Source organism: Oryza sativa, chromosome 2, assembly GCF_034140825.1.
Source record: "Oryza sativa Japonica Group chromosome 2, ASM3414082v1".
Taxonomy (NCBI): domain Eukaryota; kingdom Viridiplantae; phylum Streptophyta; class Magnoliopsida; order Poales; family Poaceae; genus Oryza; species Oryza sativa.
Window position 1 is genome coordinate 13,025,078 of NC_089036.1, and position 16,600 is coordinate 13,041,677.

The 16,600-nt window shown below is 42.3% G+C and overlaps 1 long non-coding RNA gene across 2 annotated transcripts; it reads right to left on the reverse strand.

Annotated features, from left to right (window-relative positions):
• Positions 1-13,059: 13,059 nt before the first annotated feature.
• Positions 13,060-15,754, reverse strand: LOC4329177 (uncharacterized). 2 transcript variants are annotated; one of them, XR_001542792.2, is made up of 5 exons: positions 15,672-15,754; positions 15,033-15,581; positions 14,244-14,374; positions 13,812-13,904; positions 13,060-13,408 (listed from the first exon to the last, which is right to left on the reverse strand). It is a non-coding gene; the product is annotated as an uncharacterized lncRNA (long non-coding RNA). The 2 variants fall into 2 exon arrangements; XR_010739592.1 differs by having other exon boundaries at positions 13,812-14,045.
• Between the last annotated feature and the right edge of the window lie 846 nt (positions 15,755-16,600).

Here is a 16,600-nt window from a genome sequence, read left to right on the forward strand (position 1 = left end):
GACGGAAACTCCTTTCCCAGTAAGGAAGGATGTGTTATCTCCCCATACCCACATGAACTAGTTTTACTTGAACAAGCGGTCACATGCCCATATAAATATAACGCCCCTAGGAGAGGATGCCTTCAAATTATAAGCCATACCCACAAGCAACATCGAAGAAACATAAGGAGGAAGTCTACACCTAGCCGCTGACTCTAAGTCACTGGTCTCGATACAGACTAGTTAGCACGCTAGATTAGCTAGCTTGCTTCCCCTTTTGTAATCAGCGCGATACATCCCATAGCTATATATATAAGCTGGATTAGGATTGTTACCCACCTCGGGGCCTAAACCAGTATAAAAATCCATGTCTCTAATCTCCTTACTACAACTTCGCGTATACCCTAGTACTCCCTCCATCTACTTTTGATAGTAATATTTCCAAATCTGAAAAATTTATTTTTGATAGTCATATTTCAATCCAACAACTTATCATCTTAATGACTTTCTCGGATTTAATGCGTGACTCTCCATTCTTCCACACATGATTGGCTACATGGGCATTGAAAAATGTAAATATTAATGAATTGCTTGTTTACGAGAAATGACTAGTAGCATGTTTAAATGGATGATAAATAGAATTACTTATCCTTGGTCTGTGTGCCAATATAAAATATGACTATCAAAAGTAGATAGAATGAGTATCAACGTACCCCATACTCCTAAAATACAGTTGTCGGGTCTAACCCGTCGATAGTGGCGCATCACATAGAGGTCTTGGTGCTTCAAGATTTCGAGTATTGCTTCAAGAGGCAGATTGTCCGATGAAGGTTTCAATGACCGCTCTCTGGTTGGGAGATACAACCCAGCCGGCATTCACTTTCTCCAAGTCGGGTCTATCACTTTCCTAGTCTTCGCTATTTCAATCTTCCCTTCGGCTCCCGCCAAGAACTAAACATCCGTCAAAACCCGCTCGTAAGACCAGGAAGCAACGGTGCCACATCAATAAAACTGGAGCTCACTCTCTTGCTGGATGCACTGTTTTCCAAAAGGAGAAGGCTGAATATGATATTGCCAATCATCAATATACTCAGTATGTGTCCCCATACAAACTGTGCCCTCGTCGACAAGACGAGTTATCAAACTCTGGTGGAGTGAAAGGTTTTCCTCAAGAAAGCCGAATCGATAACTTCACCTCCACCCGCCCACTCAACCCCCCCCCCCCCCCCCAAGCGTTGTCTGATAGACCTATGTGCATGTTCGACGAGATTTTGTGCATTCTTTTAGTGATAAAAAAACGTGTGTGCAGAAACCCAATTCTAGCACTGATCTTAAAGCAAAGGAACAAATGCACGTCGATCTATTATGTATTTCCAGGAACTCACGCACGCATATATTCTTTGACTGTTAAACATGGCAATTAGTGGTTAATTCCAGTTGATTACGACAGCATACTGCCATATTTCATATTGGTGTATTTATTTTTCCATGCATGTTGCAAGTGAAATAAAAAATGAAAGAGATTATTGGGCTAGCCTTTTTTCCGATCGGAAAGATCATAAAAAATATATATATTCTCGTGAATGGGAAGCAATTAATCAAAACTTGCCTATCTAACTCCCATGCAGGAAGCTGATTTGAAATGAAATAGGAATGCCTCATACGAATGGAAATATTTCTTATGTATGGTGGGAATTTATTCCTCCGTGTCACAGCAAAAATGGAATGTGATAATCTTTGTCAAAGGAAATGTGAGTGCATGGATGGAACAAGAGCCTGATCAAATCATGTAATTAATTGGGTTGATCAGGCTAATGATATGCTAGCCATTCACAGGCAGCACCGCCTTGTCTCTGCTATAAAAGGCCAAGCAAACTCATCATTTGGGGGCAGCAGAGAGAGGATAGAGGCACGAGCCGAGGGTCTGCAGTCCACGCCGCCGCCGCCAGGCGCTGCGCCATGCCCAACCTTGGCAGTAGTCCGTAGAGAGACATACACAGAGACACACAAGAGAAATACAGAGGCACAAGGAGAGAGAGGAGACACAACCAACTCATTAGCAATCATCAGTGTCTACTGATCATCGGCAACCATCATGCACGCCATCTTGGCAGGAGCATCCCGGTGTCCGGCGGGGAACACGTGTACTCGGCGGCCCGGCGACCTTGGCTGCAACACCTCCGCGTCCGGCAAGAGCGCGCGCCCTGAGGAGGAGACGATCGTTGGAGAGGAGCAAGACGTCGCCGCTCCGGTTCACTGCTATGGGTAACTAGGTTGTTTTTTTTCTATGCGTTCTTCTGTTCTACTTCAGTGCATGCACGTCGGGATGGTGTTCATCAGCAGGGAAGACGCCGGGTGCACTGCCATCGCCGGAGTTGCCGGGTCAACCGATTCGTTGACATCATCCGTGAGTCTCCGTCAAGACCGACGCCATCTGTTTGACGGTCGAGCCACCGGCGGCGCTTCTACCGGGCACTGCGAGGTCACCGAGATGCTTGGACGTCGTCACCTTGCCGGTCGCGGCCTCTTCTCCGTGACGCCGCCAACATCCATTCGCTCTCGTTGGCGCAATTATCTTCTTCACACTCATCGTCAAGCGGCCCGAGGAGAACACCGGAGCGCCATGGCTTGGTGACCGCACACCCTCGTCAAGTTCGGCTATGATTCCTTCTCTTCATCAGGCCGAGGATGCCGCGCCGTCCGTCCACGACACTTTCACTCGTCACGCTGGAGTCACCCTCACGCCAACGATTACAGTGTCACGCTCGCCGGCCTCGACCGCTCGATGGCAAAACCCTTACAAGTACAACGCCGTCGACTGCCCGACTGCCATCGACGACGACTTCTGATTCGTCGCTATCAATGAAGCTAGTCATCCTCTCATATTTGTTCACACTGCTGGTTGCTGCCAACACATCTTCGTGTCCAACGAGGAGTGTGGACGACTGCAGGATCGTCCCTTTCGCCTCTACTGGTGATGACTCCAAGCCCCTCTTCGCTGCTAGCATCATCTTCACACCAACTACGGTGTTTTCTCCCTCGATCGCTGGTGCCGTCCTATGCTCAAGCTATGGCTGGCATTGCCAAGATTGCATCTGGTGACAATCACAAGTTTGTCGCTGTTGCCGATGATAACTGCAACTCGTCAGTGCCATCTTTGCAACTCTGAAGGTTTCCTCACTGGTACTAACTATCGATGTAGCCGCCAGTGACGACTTCAAGCTCGTCGCTGCAGTTGGCATCCTTATCACAACTATTGTGGTGTCATTTGCATGCCCGTGCTACTGTCGGCGCCCTTGGACTGCCACCGGAGATGGTCTACGACTCATCTTTGTCACCAGCATCGTCCTCATCTCATCCATACACCCATCACGATTTCCCGTGGCTGTTGTCACCGACGTGCTTGAACTTGGCCCCGTTGCCGGCCTCACCCATATGCCGCCGACCATCATTTTTAGGAGGTTGTTGTCGACAACGTGCTTGAGCTTGGCGAACCGCTGGCCTCAACATGCTTCCGCCAGTGATGTGCCTGAGCTCAAAGCCGCTACCGGCATCCTGTGGCTGCCTCTGCTGACATGCTCGAGCTCGAACTAAGGAGAGACGTCCAACGACGCTTTCCCATGACGTGTGATGGCATGATTCCATAACCAATTCATACCCGCTATGATTAGAGGCACTCCCAACATAATTGGGTTTTGCCCCTATCACACAGCACACATAAAGCAGGGTCATCGACACCTGGAGTGTTATCCATCGCTCCCAGGTTTCGCTACGCCCCTAACATCCCCTACAGCCACTTGATACTAAGAGCGTGCTGCAGCGATCAGAAGGCTAACTTCTGTACCATGATGATGATCGACCAGTGCCGTGGAGACTAGATGGGTGATGCTACCCCAACCGCCAGTGACCATAAGCTTGGAATCTCCACCGGTGTCTCTATTGCTCCTAGCGATATCAGTACACATAGTGATGACTTTTTCGTGACCACCGTCGGCGTATATACTCTCAAGCTCGACGCCACCACCGATGTCATTCGTGCTTTCGCTAATGACCCTTCATGGCTACCACGAACATACTCGAGCTTGGCACTACTACCGACACCGTCATCTTATTCTCACCCTAACCAATGCCATGCTAGTCCCCACTACAAGTACCATCTTTACCTCCACCGACGAGGCTGAATGGCAGGGCGGGCGGAGTCTATATGGAGACGGCGTCACCAACACCGGCGCACGGACTGACGAGGCCGTGGACCATTGCCGACGCCCACACACATCTATACCACCATCACCGTCATGCATGGGAGAACGTGAAGCGAAGATCGACGACGACGACTAGCGCAGCTTAATCGGAGGTTTCTCACGAGTTTAACTCACGAGAGTAATTAACCGGGTGTCTTCCGAGACCTTGGGAATTAGGAGAACACAATCGCCAATTCAGATCCACCTTGCCTATAGGCCATGGAGCGCATTTGACCAAGGATTTTGTATTTTTGTAATTCTTTTGAGAATTATAATAAATGCATTTTTCTTCGTCTATTTTATTTTGTGTACTTAGTACACTGGCATGGCCGCGCATTTTATTTTATTTTACTTCCCTGGGCGGAGAGATTGAAAGTTGAATTTTCTCTCCAAACAGTGCATCGATACAAGGTTGGACGACGAGATGTCGAATGACCCGATTCTCGATGACTCGGATAGATTGGTCAGTAACCTCGGACTATATCCACTCGAACCATCCATTCTCCACAACCTGGATTCTCTCAAGTCCTCGGGATCGGACTTAGACCGTGATGTCAACGTAATTGAGAAAACGGAGCTACCTACCCGTACAAACAAAAGGGCAACTCTTGAGGAAGATGGGCCATTACTCATTTCCCCGAGGGGGAATTCACCCATTAGAGGACGAGGATGGTTGCAATTGGTTCTCCATGGGGAATCAAACTGGCAAAAGCAAGTACCCATTGGGTTTGGCGAGGGCAGCTCCATCCCCCATCCCCATTCCCCGTGGAGGCCAAATCCAATAAAAATGTGTGTCTAAAGGTTCTATCGTTCCATCTTTAGTGGATATATCACAATATTATGCCTTTGTCATGTGGATTAGTATATATATTCTAATATGTTGATGTAAAATATGGAAGTTCCATATATGATTAGAGGTGTGAATGATTTTCCCGTTACAATTCGAGAGGGTGGGTACGTGGGTGTATTTCCATGCGGGGAATTTTCCGTTGCCATCTCTAACGAAGGAGCGGTGCATAGTGCACGTGGCGGTGACAGTGTGGAAAAACCATGTGTATAATGATCCGTGGTAGCACGATGAGAGACTAGCTGGACTGCCACATAGTCAACCACAAGATCTGTGTGGTTCACCTCAAGAATCCCAAGCCGTCGACGCTGCCATTGCTACAAGGTGAGCTTGACGGCAGTTGCTTGCATGAACAGAAGTTGGGAAAGCCATACAGGATCTTCTGAAGTGATCAATCTTCTCCAATCAGTCAATGAATCAGAGAACTAGCATGATTTTTATATTGACATTGTTCTTTTTTTGGGTTAATCTCAAACCCTCAACGGTGAGGCGGCGTGGTCAGGGTCTCTGTCACACGGGTGAGCATTATCTCATGGGAGGGAGGGGGGTGGAAACAGATTTCTGTTGGAAATTTATTAGGGGCTCACCTTTTACTTTTTGGGAAGCCAATTTTACCTAATCTCTTGGAGTGAAGAAAATTTTAACACTTTAAATTCTGTTTAGGGTTCCCATAATCAAAATTTTGGGGATATAATTTTAAGATGCTCTTGGTGATGCTCCAACATTGACAAATGTACACATATAAATATATTCTCTATTGCAGGTTTCTAGCCCACCACTTGACAGCCGCTGCGAGAATAATCAAGAATAATATGCGAAGGGAAATGTCACAACCTAGCTATAAGGTACATCGACAATACAAAGGCGTATGGAAACATACGTTGGGGATATCTTGTAGGTACAGCTGTACATCTCTATTTGAGTAAATCTGTTTAAATTGCTATGCCCACGGTTGGGATGACCAACCAATTTCACCATAATTAGTCCCACACTTTAATTAAGTTGACATAATGAAGTTGTGTAGTTTAGATCGTTGGTTTGCCTCGTTCATGATGTAGTTTTGTTCAATGGAGATTAATATTCTCTTAATCAACTAACCATTTTACTATTTAAACTGCAAAGGTTTACAACCGCCTTTATGCAACAGAGCCACACACCTCCATTTGAATCCCTCACACAATTACATTATTGGTGTGGCCTGTTGAGTACGGTGGTTTGTAGTCAACATTTCTATAGTTTCCCTCTTTTAGAAATTAAGTGCATTAATGTTAGTACGGAGTCAAAGGACCAAGGCTTATACCTCACTTGAGCATGCATGTGGAGTGGAGCTAGAGCCCTCTAGGATCGACCTTTTCGCTTCTACTTTCTTTTTAATGTGAGGACTAAGTGTCTTATATAAATATTTACGATTTATTTATGTTTGGGTCTACATATTAATTTGTTATTTTGTGTTACCTGGTTTGATTCATAGATGGGGATTTAATACCCAAAATAGTCTAAAAATGGCTAAATTTCTGGCCATTACAGAGCTCCTCACTCTCCTGCTTCCTTTGTCTATCAGCTTTGACAAGGCCTCCTATTCCTCATGCGGGCCCGAGGGTCTTAACAGGGGTGCGGCAGTTGCATACTTGGAGGGAAATCTCTTATGTAGCAAGTTGGGGCAAAAATGCCATCTATGTGTATTGTGAATAACCTAATGGATCTAGAATAATCTCAACCAAACTAAAAACAACCTTTACTCGGCCGGCCTAGGCCTAGTGCATGCCTATCGGGGCCGCGAGGTGAAGGAGAGTCGAAAGATGGGGAGCACCCGATCTGTGGTATGGAGCGACGACAGTGAGATTGCAATGGCCCCATTCCCTTGCCCCGCGGATAATTCGCTCATTAGGAGACATGGATGGTTCAATTGGTTCTCCACGGGAAATCAAATAGGAAAAGCAAGTACCCATCGGGTTTGACAAGGGCGGGGATGACCCTCCATCCCCTGTCCCCATTGCCCGCGGAGGCCAAATTCAATGAAAACTAGTCTATGAAGTCGCACATTCGTGCGACTCTAACCATCCTATTGTATGTTACGTTTATAAAAAAAAATATAAGAATAATATTAGTGAAATGAGGAATGTACCATCAATATAATTGTAGTTTGTGCAACTGTAACTGCCCTATACAAACAAAATGACACACGCTCAGCAGCCAAAGCTAAATAAATATAGCTCTTTTTCCTTGCACATTGTTTGTTAAGTGTTACTACCTTCGTTTTTTAATATATAAACGCCGTTGATTTTCTACAAACGTTTGACCATTCGTCTTGTTTAATTTTTTTTTTGCAAATATAAAAATATTTAAGACATGCTTAAAAAATATTTGACGATAAATCAAGTCATAATAAAATAAATCATAATTAAAAAATTTTGAAAAAGATGAATGGTTAAAAATATCTTAAAAAATTAACGGCGTCATATATTAAAAAGGAGAGAGTACAACATATAGAGTTTACAATTTCAAATTTTAATTTATAATAGAATTTTTAGGTATAATTATGCACACGCATATGAACTTAATTAGAAATATTACAACACTATTATTTTATGGACCATTTTTCAGGTTATACGGAAGTTAGGGGGTTTTCGGCATTTTTAAAAATTGTTGTATTTGCTTTGTTAGGAGTTAGTCAAAATTATATACAGTGGTATCCAATTGTTGTTTTCTTTTTTGATTGATGAGTAGTATGAAAGCTCGTTCTTCTACAGCAACATATTTTCGTATGGAGTATTTGAGGAGACGACTTGCAGCTGGTAGTGCTGGTAGAGTTGCAGTACCTACGACTGTCATCTTCTTTTTTTTTCCTACTCCCTCCATCCCAAAATATAACAACTTCTTCACAAACATTCTCTTCTTAACCAATCACAACCCTTCACCACTCAATTTTTTCACCTACCTTCACTTCTCAACCAATCACAACATCCTATTATTTAGTATTACCTATTTTCTTAATAACCGTGTCCAAGTCTATAACTTATTATATTTTGGGACAGAGGTATTAGCTTATTTCCCTCCCAGACCTGCGGTGTAGATGCTTCCGGGGACTTCTCTCCATTCCCTCCATTGACCAGAGGAGTGTAATTTGTTATATTTTGGGACAGAGGTATTAGCTTTTTTTCCTTTCAGACCTGCGGTGTAGATGCTTCGGGGACTTCTCTCCATTCCCTCCATTGACCGGAGGAGTGTAATTTTTTCACCTTCTTTTAATCTGATGGCTCTTGTTTCTCCACCTAGTTTTGTCTTCTCACTAATTCAACGGTTCATGTTTTCTTGATTACGTGGTTAATCCCTGTTAAGTTTTGAGATTCACATTTCACTAATACAGATATGCATGTCTAAAGGTTCAATCGTGTCATATTTAGTGGACGAATAGTAATATTATGTCTTTGTCATGTGGATTAGTTGATAGAACAAAACCATATGTAAAACTACCTAAGAAGTCAATTTCCATCTATTTTTGAAGATCGGGAGATATGTTATACTTTGCGGTTGAGGGAGGTGATTAGCAATAGCTGAGGAAGGCAAATACCCACTACAAATGACAACTCGGACTGAGCTGCGGCCCATTTAAATTTCAGAGGACCAAGACAAACGGACACAACTACACGAAGAGTGTTAGCTGAATAGTGCTAAAGAGACACACCCTTCTTTTCAAAAAAAAAAGCTACTAGTATACTCAATATCTATGTTTTTTTTGTTAGAGAAGTTTCTCTTAAATTACTTATCCGATTTATAATCTAATTATACCGTTGTGTTCGTTGCAATTAAATCTTTACAATAAGATTACATGATTAATATATATATATATATATTGTAAATTACTTTTATCATATAGAAGTAAATTCGCAAGTAAAGTGTAGAGAAGATTTATAAAGTCCACAAAATATAGAATTAACTAAAAACAATAATAAAAATAATCAATTTAGAGCATTATGAATGCATATAAATAATTTAGTCAAATCTAAAAGTAACTTAACTTATATATATATATATATGATAAAAGTAACATACGTATATAATAAAAGTAATTTATAAATATAAATATTTGTTCATCGTAATATAATCATGTAAGATTTTGTTGCAAAGATTTAATTGCAATGAACGTAATGGTGTAATCAGATTGTAAATTGGATAACTAGTTTAAGAGAAAATTCTATAAGAAGAAAACAAGATATGCACTATTGGATATACTAATAGCAACAAAACTCCTAAAGTACTAGCACATGGGTATCTCTGGTTAAGACTAATTGGAGACGGAACTGCTAATGCGCGGTGATCGCTCCCAGCGGAGCGATCACCCGCACTCCCCTCCCCCTATACTCCTCCCTCTTCTCCCCCTTCCTCCTCCTGTTATTCTCTTTCTACTACAGTACATCACAAATTTTTTTTAAAAAAAAACAAAAGTTAGAAAAATTTATGTATAGAAATACAATATATAAAAAATTTGAATTCAAATTCAAATTTGAATCGGGTATGTAAACTTTTGACTTATAAACTTTGGGTCTATAAAATTTAGGTGTATAAACTTTATATGTGTAGAAATACTATATATAGAAAATATTTGAATTCAAATTTAAATTTGAATTAGATATAATTCATATTCAAATTTGAATCGGGTATATAAACTTTTGACTTATAAACTTTAGGTCTCTAAACTTGGTGTATAAACTTTAGATGTATAGAAATAATATATATAGAAAATATTTGAATTCAAATTCAAATTTGAATCATATATAATTCAAATTCAAATTTGAAACAGGTATATAAACTTTTGACTTATAAACTTTAGGTCTATAAACTTTAGGTGTATAAACTTTAGATGTATAGAAATACTAAATATAAAAAATATTTGAATTCAAATTCAAATTTGAATCGGATATATAAACTTTTGATTTATTAGAAAAAAATGCCCGTGCGTTGCAACTGGGAAAAACGTTTTTGGGATACAACAACTATTAGAAGCTGGTCAATAAATTGAACCATTAAGACCGCTATATAATATAATTAAAAAAGTTAATAAAAATTATTTTTTATTTTTTTAGCCCCGCTCAGTCCACTACCTCTCTCTCCCTCTCTCTCCTCTCGAGCTGCCTCTCTTTAGGCTAGCTCACACATCGAGGGGCGTCTTCAACCTCAGAAGGCAGTCATGTACCTGTATGTCTGAGCCAATCCTCCCCTAAAATCCGGCCAAATCTTTCTTGATCTCCTAAAATTGTCCCATCAAATTCGGCCAAATCTTTCTTGATCTCTCAAAATTGGTTGAGGGCTATGAATCACTCGATCTAATCCTCTTTCCGTTATCCCAAAATCGAGTGGCGGCACTAGTGCTTGTCTCGAATCGAGTGGCGGCGCTAGGGTTTGTCTCGGCGATAGATGTGCCCATATGCCCGAGCCAATCCTCCCCTAAAATCCGGCCAAATCTTTCTTGATCTCTCAAAATTGGCTAAGGGCTATTGATTCACTCGATCTTCTCTTTCCTTTTTCATCGATCTCCTCTTTTCGTTTTTCACAAAATCCAATGGTGACGGGAAGCGCGTGAGATGGATCGGATTGATCTGGCAAAAAAAGCGGAAAAAAACGAAAGAAAGAAAAAAAAGAGAAAGCATGATAGAAAACAGCGAAAAAAGGATAAAAAAAAGGGAATTGCTAAGCACCTGTCGACAGAAAATGCATACCCAAATCTTGCAAATTTTGAATCACCGGATGTGCTTCGCAATTCGTGCTCTAGGTGCTTCTTCTTCTCCGGCACCGGCGAATTAGGGTCCCGGGGTGGGGTGGGGTGGGGTGGGAGGGGGGAAGAAGGGGGAGGTGGCCGGGCTTAGAGGGATGGCCATGGGAGGCGGCGGCCCTGCGGTGGGTAGCGAGGCGCCGGTGGTGGCGCCGAAGCCGCGGGGATGGAGGATGGCGGTGGGCAGCATTGGCGGCGGGGGCATCTCTCCGCCAGTGGCTAGAGGAGGGAGGAGAGGGGAGAGAGAGAGGGGGAGGAGGTCGGCCGGGGGGGGCCTCACCGGCGCAGTTGACGCCTTCCGGCCAGCCGGCGAGGCCGGGCGGCAGCATGCTGGGGCGGCGGCGGCGGCGGAGGCGGAGGCACGGTGCGAAACTGCGGATCGCGCTAGGGAGCGGCGGCACGGTATCGGGAGAAAGGAGGATGAGGAGGTTTTTAGGGTTGGTTTCATTGCACGAATTTTAAATTAATCGAGTGGTCTAGAATTTACAAGATTTTTAGGGAGGTTTTCTGTCAAATGATGTATAGACAATCTAAAAAAACGATTTTGCTATATCTCACTCGAAAGATTTTTTTTCTTATATTTTCTCACTCAAATTTACAGTGCATTTTCTTGTAAGTTACAGTGTAATTTATGAAACTTACACTGTAACTTTTGTAAGTTACACTGTAATTTTTGAATCTTCACATGTAAATTTTAAATTGTATTGGATTTGGTCTTTTTCTTGAGGATATGATAATTTAGTGTCTATTATGGTGTTTCTTAATTGTTTTTTGCCTTTTATTATATCTATCGGATTTTAATTCAAAGATTAAAAATCTGTGTGATACGATCATAAAAATCTTTCGAATATAGGTACTCTCAAAAAAAAAACTAGAAGCTAGATGGGCTCTTTGCTCGCCTCTAATGCGGACTACTCAACGCTGACGTTGAAAAAAAAAATTGATCAATATATAGGAACTCAATCGGACAGAACAACCAGGACGAACGAAAAATAGGTAAATATATAGATAAAACCGATTCAAATATGAATATGAATGATGTAACAAAATTCTAGTAAAAACATCTTTAATTTTTATAATAGTAGATAGATTTTTTTTCTCCGGTAATTTTTACGGGATTTTTTCTTCATCGTTTTCTAGACCGCGGTTTCTTTTTTCGCGTGACTTTTTTTTTACGGTCAGTTTTTTTTCATCTTTTTCTCGCCATTTTTTTTTCCGTTCTAGTCCGGATCGGACTTTTTTTTTCGCTGTTTTTCTTTCCCGTTTTATTACGATGCGTTTTCTTTTTCCCCTGATTTTTTTTCTTCCCTTTTGAAAATTACGGATTTCAAGTAGTAGAGGTTAAAACCGACTCAAATACGGATGACGTATCAAAATACCAGCAAAAACATCTTCAATTTTTATAATAGTAGAGATAGATATTTTCACCGTAAGAATTCGCTTGGATATATATTTTCATAGAAAAGCATGAGCTGTAATTAGGAGTCGATTATCTTAAGTTAGCATGCAAGTATTTTTTTAAGAGATTTCTTATATGACTCATGTATTTCCAAAAGCGAATGAACTTAGAAAACGACTCATACATAGATGACATATCAAAGTACCAATAAAAACATCTTCAATTTTTATAATAGTAGAGATAAACTTTTGGTCTTTAGATGTGTAAACTTGAGATGTATAAAATTTAGGTGCATAAATCTATATCTACATCTATATACCTAACTATACCTAACTAAAAAATAAGTAAAGCTTAACTATACCTAACTAAAAAATAAAGCTTCCGGTAGGGTTTTCTCGTCCGTCAATTTTTTTTCACACGCGGTATTTTTCTCACGCACGGTTTTTTATCCGATTCCGGTTTTTTTACGTGCGTTTTTTGCCCAGTTTTTTTGTCCGATTGTTTTTTAGTGGGCCCGGTTTTTTAATTAAAAAATAAGTAAGGCTTCCAGTAGGGTTTTTTCGTCCGTCAATTTTTTTTCACACGCGCGGTTTTTTTATCCGATTCCGGTTTTTTTACGTGCGGTTTTTGCCCGGTTTTTTGTCCGATTGTTTTTTGGTGGGCCCAGTTTTCCCCCACCGCGTCCGATTTTTTTTGGGCCCGGTTTTTTATATACAAAAGAAAAAAAACCACAGGAATCCATGTTCACCAGGTTCACCCACAAAAACACAGTAGTCCAGGTTCACGCACAAAAAACACAGAAGTCCAGGTCACACACAAAATATAGAAAAACCAGAGTCCAGGTTTACCAGGTTCACGCAAGAAAACAATATCGCATACGAGTCAGGTTGGTTCGCCCACACCGTTTTCTGCTTCTGTTTGCCCAGCCCAAGTCAGGAGTTAGATTCTATCCCGAGTCAGATTCTATCCCGCTTTTCTTTCCGCTATATTTAGCTAGCACTCCCACTAACGTGATTTTATAGATTTTTCTCGCAGGACAAAATACACAAATATGATCACAGGCAATACAAATAATAGAAGCACACAAGAAAATATAGATCACAAGGCTCTTCCTCTAGGATGTCAAGCCACCTCCAATCAATGTCGATTCCAGGTTATCAATGAACTCAACCCTGAATGCAATTTCAATTTCATTAGATTTATAAGATTAATATTGAATAAAACTAGCAAGTTAGCAACAGGCATATTTTTTAGTTGTTCAGCGGCTATTTTCATGACATACCACCACAAAATCTAGGAGTTGCAAACCCAAACATGAAAATCTCTTTTTTAAGTGGCTTTATATATTACTAGAAGAAAGAAAAAGTATTGGTAATTGCAGCAAGAGCAATTTTATGCAGAAAAACATTAACTGTGCAGACAGATGAACCATCGTTTAATTATTGCAATTTTTAATCATGCTCTAAAAACCACACTGCTAGCAAGTAAATACAACACGACTAGATGAATGTCTTTCTGCTTTCTTTTTACCTTATGTCTGCTCTGCTTTTATTCTTATTTATTGGCAGTAATTACCTGAATATTTTTGGCAATCATCTCGATTCTATACCTCCAACCCATCAAAGGGTAATAAGAAGGTTCGCAATGCAGCATGACATTGCCAATTGCCTGAAAACAATGTCATAGCCAACACTTATACCAATCCACATCAGCAGATATCCGTATGGAGCTCTTAAAAATTCCAAAGCATTACAACGGAGCATAGCAAGTACAATAGGTTCCAATTTAGCCATGCAACCGAACTTAATTCTGAAAAAAAAATTGACCTGATCATCATAACTCTTTAGATTAAGAAAGATATATCTTGATGATTTTTCAGAATTTCATGTTCATAAGCTTATATTATTGTTGAGAAAGGATCCAATTCTATACACATGCATAAAGCAAAATATTTTAAATCAAAGATGTGTAGGGAAATTTTATAGACTCCAATGCTACCAGAAGTACCTTAAATCACGGATGCATTAGTGAGTCTTTTTGCAATAATCTCCACATTCTTCAGCAGAGCACTATCACGAACCTCAGCACACTGATAATTTAGATGTATAGTCCTTGGTTCCAATATTGCTATACTGTCCCTGCATCATGGAAACAAATGCAAGTAAGAAAAAATATCCATCACATATCAAAACAAAAGTTTCTTTAAATCAAATAAAAGCATCATGGCATATAGCAAACTAAAATTTGAATTTTTTTTGGTGCTACATTGGTACATGTCAGAATTGAGTGTTCCTAAACAGATGACCAATCAGGCATGCACATTGCAACCAAAACAAAGCAGGAAACCATGTGATCAGATATTACATCGTAAGAGACAAAAAAATTTGGTTGCAGTAGTACGGCTGTAGTTTGCACAAAATTTGAGTCCATCGCCTATCGCTCGCGCCATCACGATCGAACAAAGACAGAGAGGGGAGATACCATGTTCAACACGAAAGAGATTACTACAACCAAAACGATTACTACAGATTCGATAAATACAAGAAGGATTCCACTAGATTACTACAACAACCAATTGAGGAAGACTCAATTGGTCAGATCGAAGCCGCGTGAAGCATAGGGCAACGAGCCAACGTTGGGGACGTGGTGCCCCTACTCCCACGCTCGCCTTCCACTGGATCCAGCAAGAAGGAAGAAGAGGGTTCTGGCGGTTCAGGGGCTGAAGAGAGCATAGAACGGCGGGGGGATTGTGGGCGCCAGTCAGCAAGGAAGAGAAGATTGCAACGATGAACTCACCGTGGCCACTCTAGATCCGCTCCACCGCTGATGTGGGCAGCCGTCGTCGAGGTTGTCGCCCCCTTCTTCCAATCTGCCACCCCACCTCATGGCCGGCCAGGAAAGGAGAGCAGGGGCGCCGGCACCATCTAGCTCGCCATCTGGCGAGAGTGGGGGGCAAAGGCAAGGGGTGTAAGGAACGACTGACCCTGGCTTGCTCTTGCGCCGCCACCATCAAGCTCGTCGTCCGATGAGGAGGGGCAGTGGTGGCGGAGGAAGATGGCGAGGGAGAGGTGAGTGCCAGCGGCACAAGATACGCCGTCGCCGAGGCCACTCCGCCGACCCCCAGGAGGCCAGGACGCCGCCTCCATGGAGCCCTCCGCCGATGGCTCGCGCCTCACGTCTGCTGAGGGGCTGATCTGAACGCTGCCGCCTGGGGAGAGAGGTCACCGGAGAGGGGAGTCCAGCCAGATCCGGTGGAGATGGGCAGCATGCTCCTCCTCTGACCCCTCACTTCCAGATCCAACGTCGCCAACAAGGGGACACACTGTTCACCAAGCACCAGAAATCCTAGAAAAAGAAAAGTAAAAAGAGAAAATAAACATATGCGTTCTCAGCCCATCCACTCCAGATCAAAGGAATGGAAAAGGAAACCATCACCTCGCTGTGGAGCTGTTCGAGAGGGAGGCAAAACCATGGTGGTGCTAGCTGGCTTTGTGGCTTCCTGGGATAGAGCTGTCGATAGAGAAAGTAAAAGGAAAGGTGAGCCGACGCTTGTAAAAAGCGTGGGGAATAGAGAGACTGAGAAGATTGGAATAAACGAGAGACTTCTGCTTTCCTTTTTTCCACTTCCCGTCGGCTCAGCTTTTTTTTTTTATGTATTTTTTTCTTCTGGTCTGTTTGGCTTCCATTTTTTCCCAGTATATTTATTGACATTTCACCTCAAATGAAATTTACAAATAAAACACAATACTACCTAAGAAAAAAAAGAAAAAGTTTGAATTACACCCCTGAACTTTTGGGTGAGTACGACTTACCCCTCTAGACCTAAAAACCAAACATCTTTCACCCTTAACTATCAATACCAGATAAAAAACCACCACGGGTAGCTTTATAAGCGATTTTGATCCTACGTGGCAGTCCAGTCAACAATTCTTCTATTAAAAAGTTGATAGGGCCCACCTTTCAGATCTCTCTCCTCATTATCTATTTCGCTCCTCATTATCTATTTCGCCTCTCAGACCCCTCTCTCTTGTCAGATGCCAAGGAGGAGACGCGTCAGCGACTGCGTGCGTCTCACGGCGGAGGGCCAAGGCAGTGGCCAGCGACAGTGAGGAGGCAGGAGTGGCAGAGCGGGGCAAGTGGCATGGTCTTAGTCGAGCCATGTCTCGAGGTAGGCGTGATGCAATATGTGGCTGCAGGGAGGGCAGTTCACCACCGCATCCGCCTCGAATCGCACTAGGCAGACACGGCAGTTCGTCGTCAGCCCGTCCCCATCGGCCGCCGAGAGAGATGGAGGTGAGGGGAGGAATAAGAAGAGAGGGGATTAGGGAAAGAGAGTGAGAGGGGAGGAGAAAGAGATAGAGAGG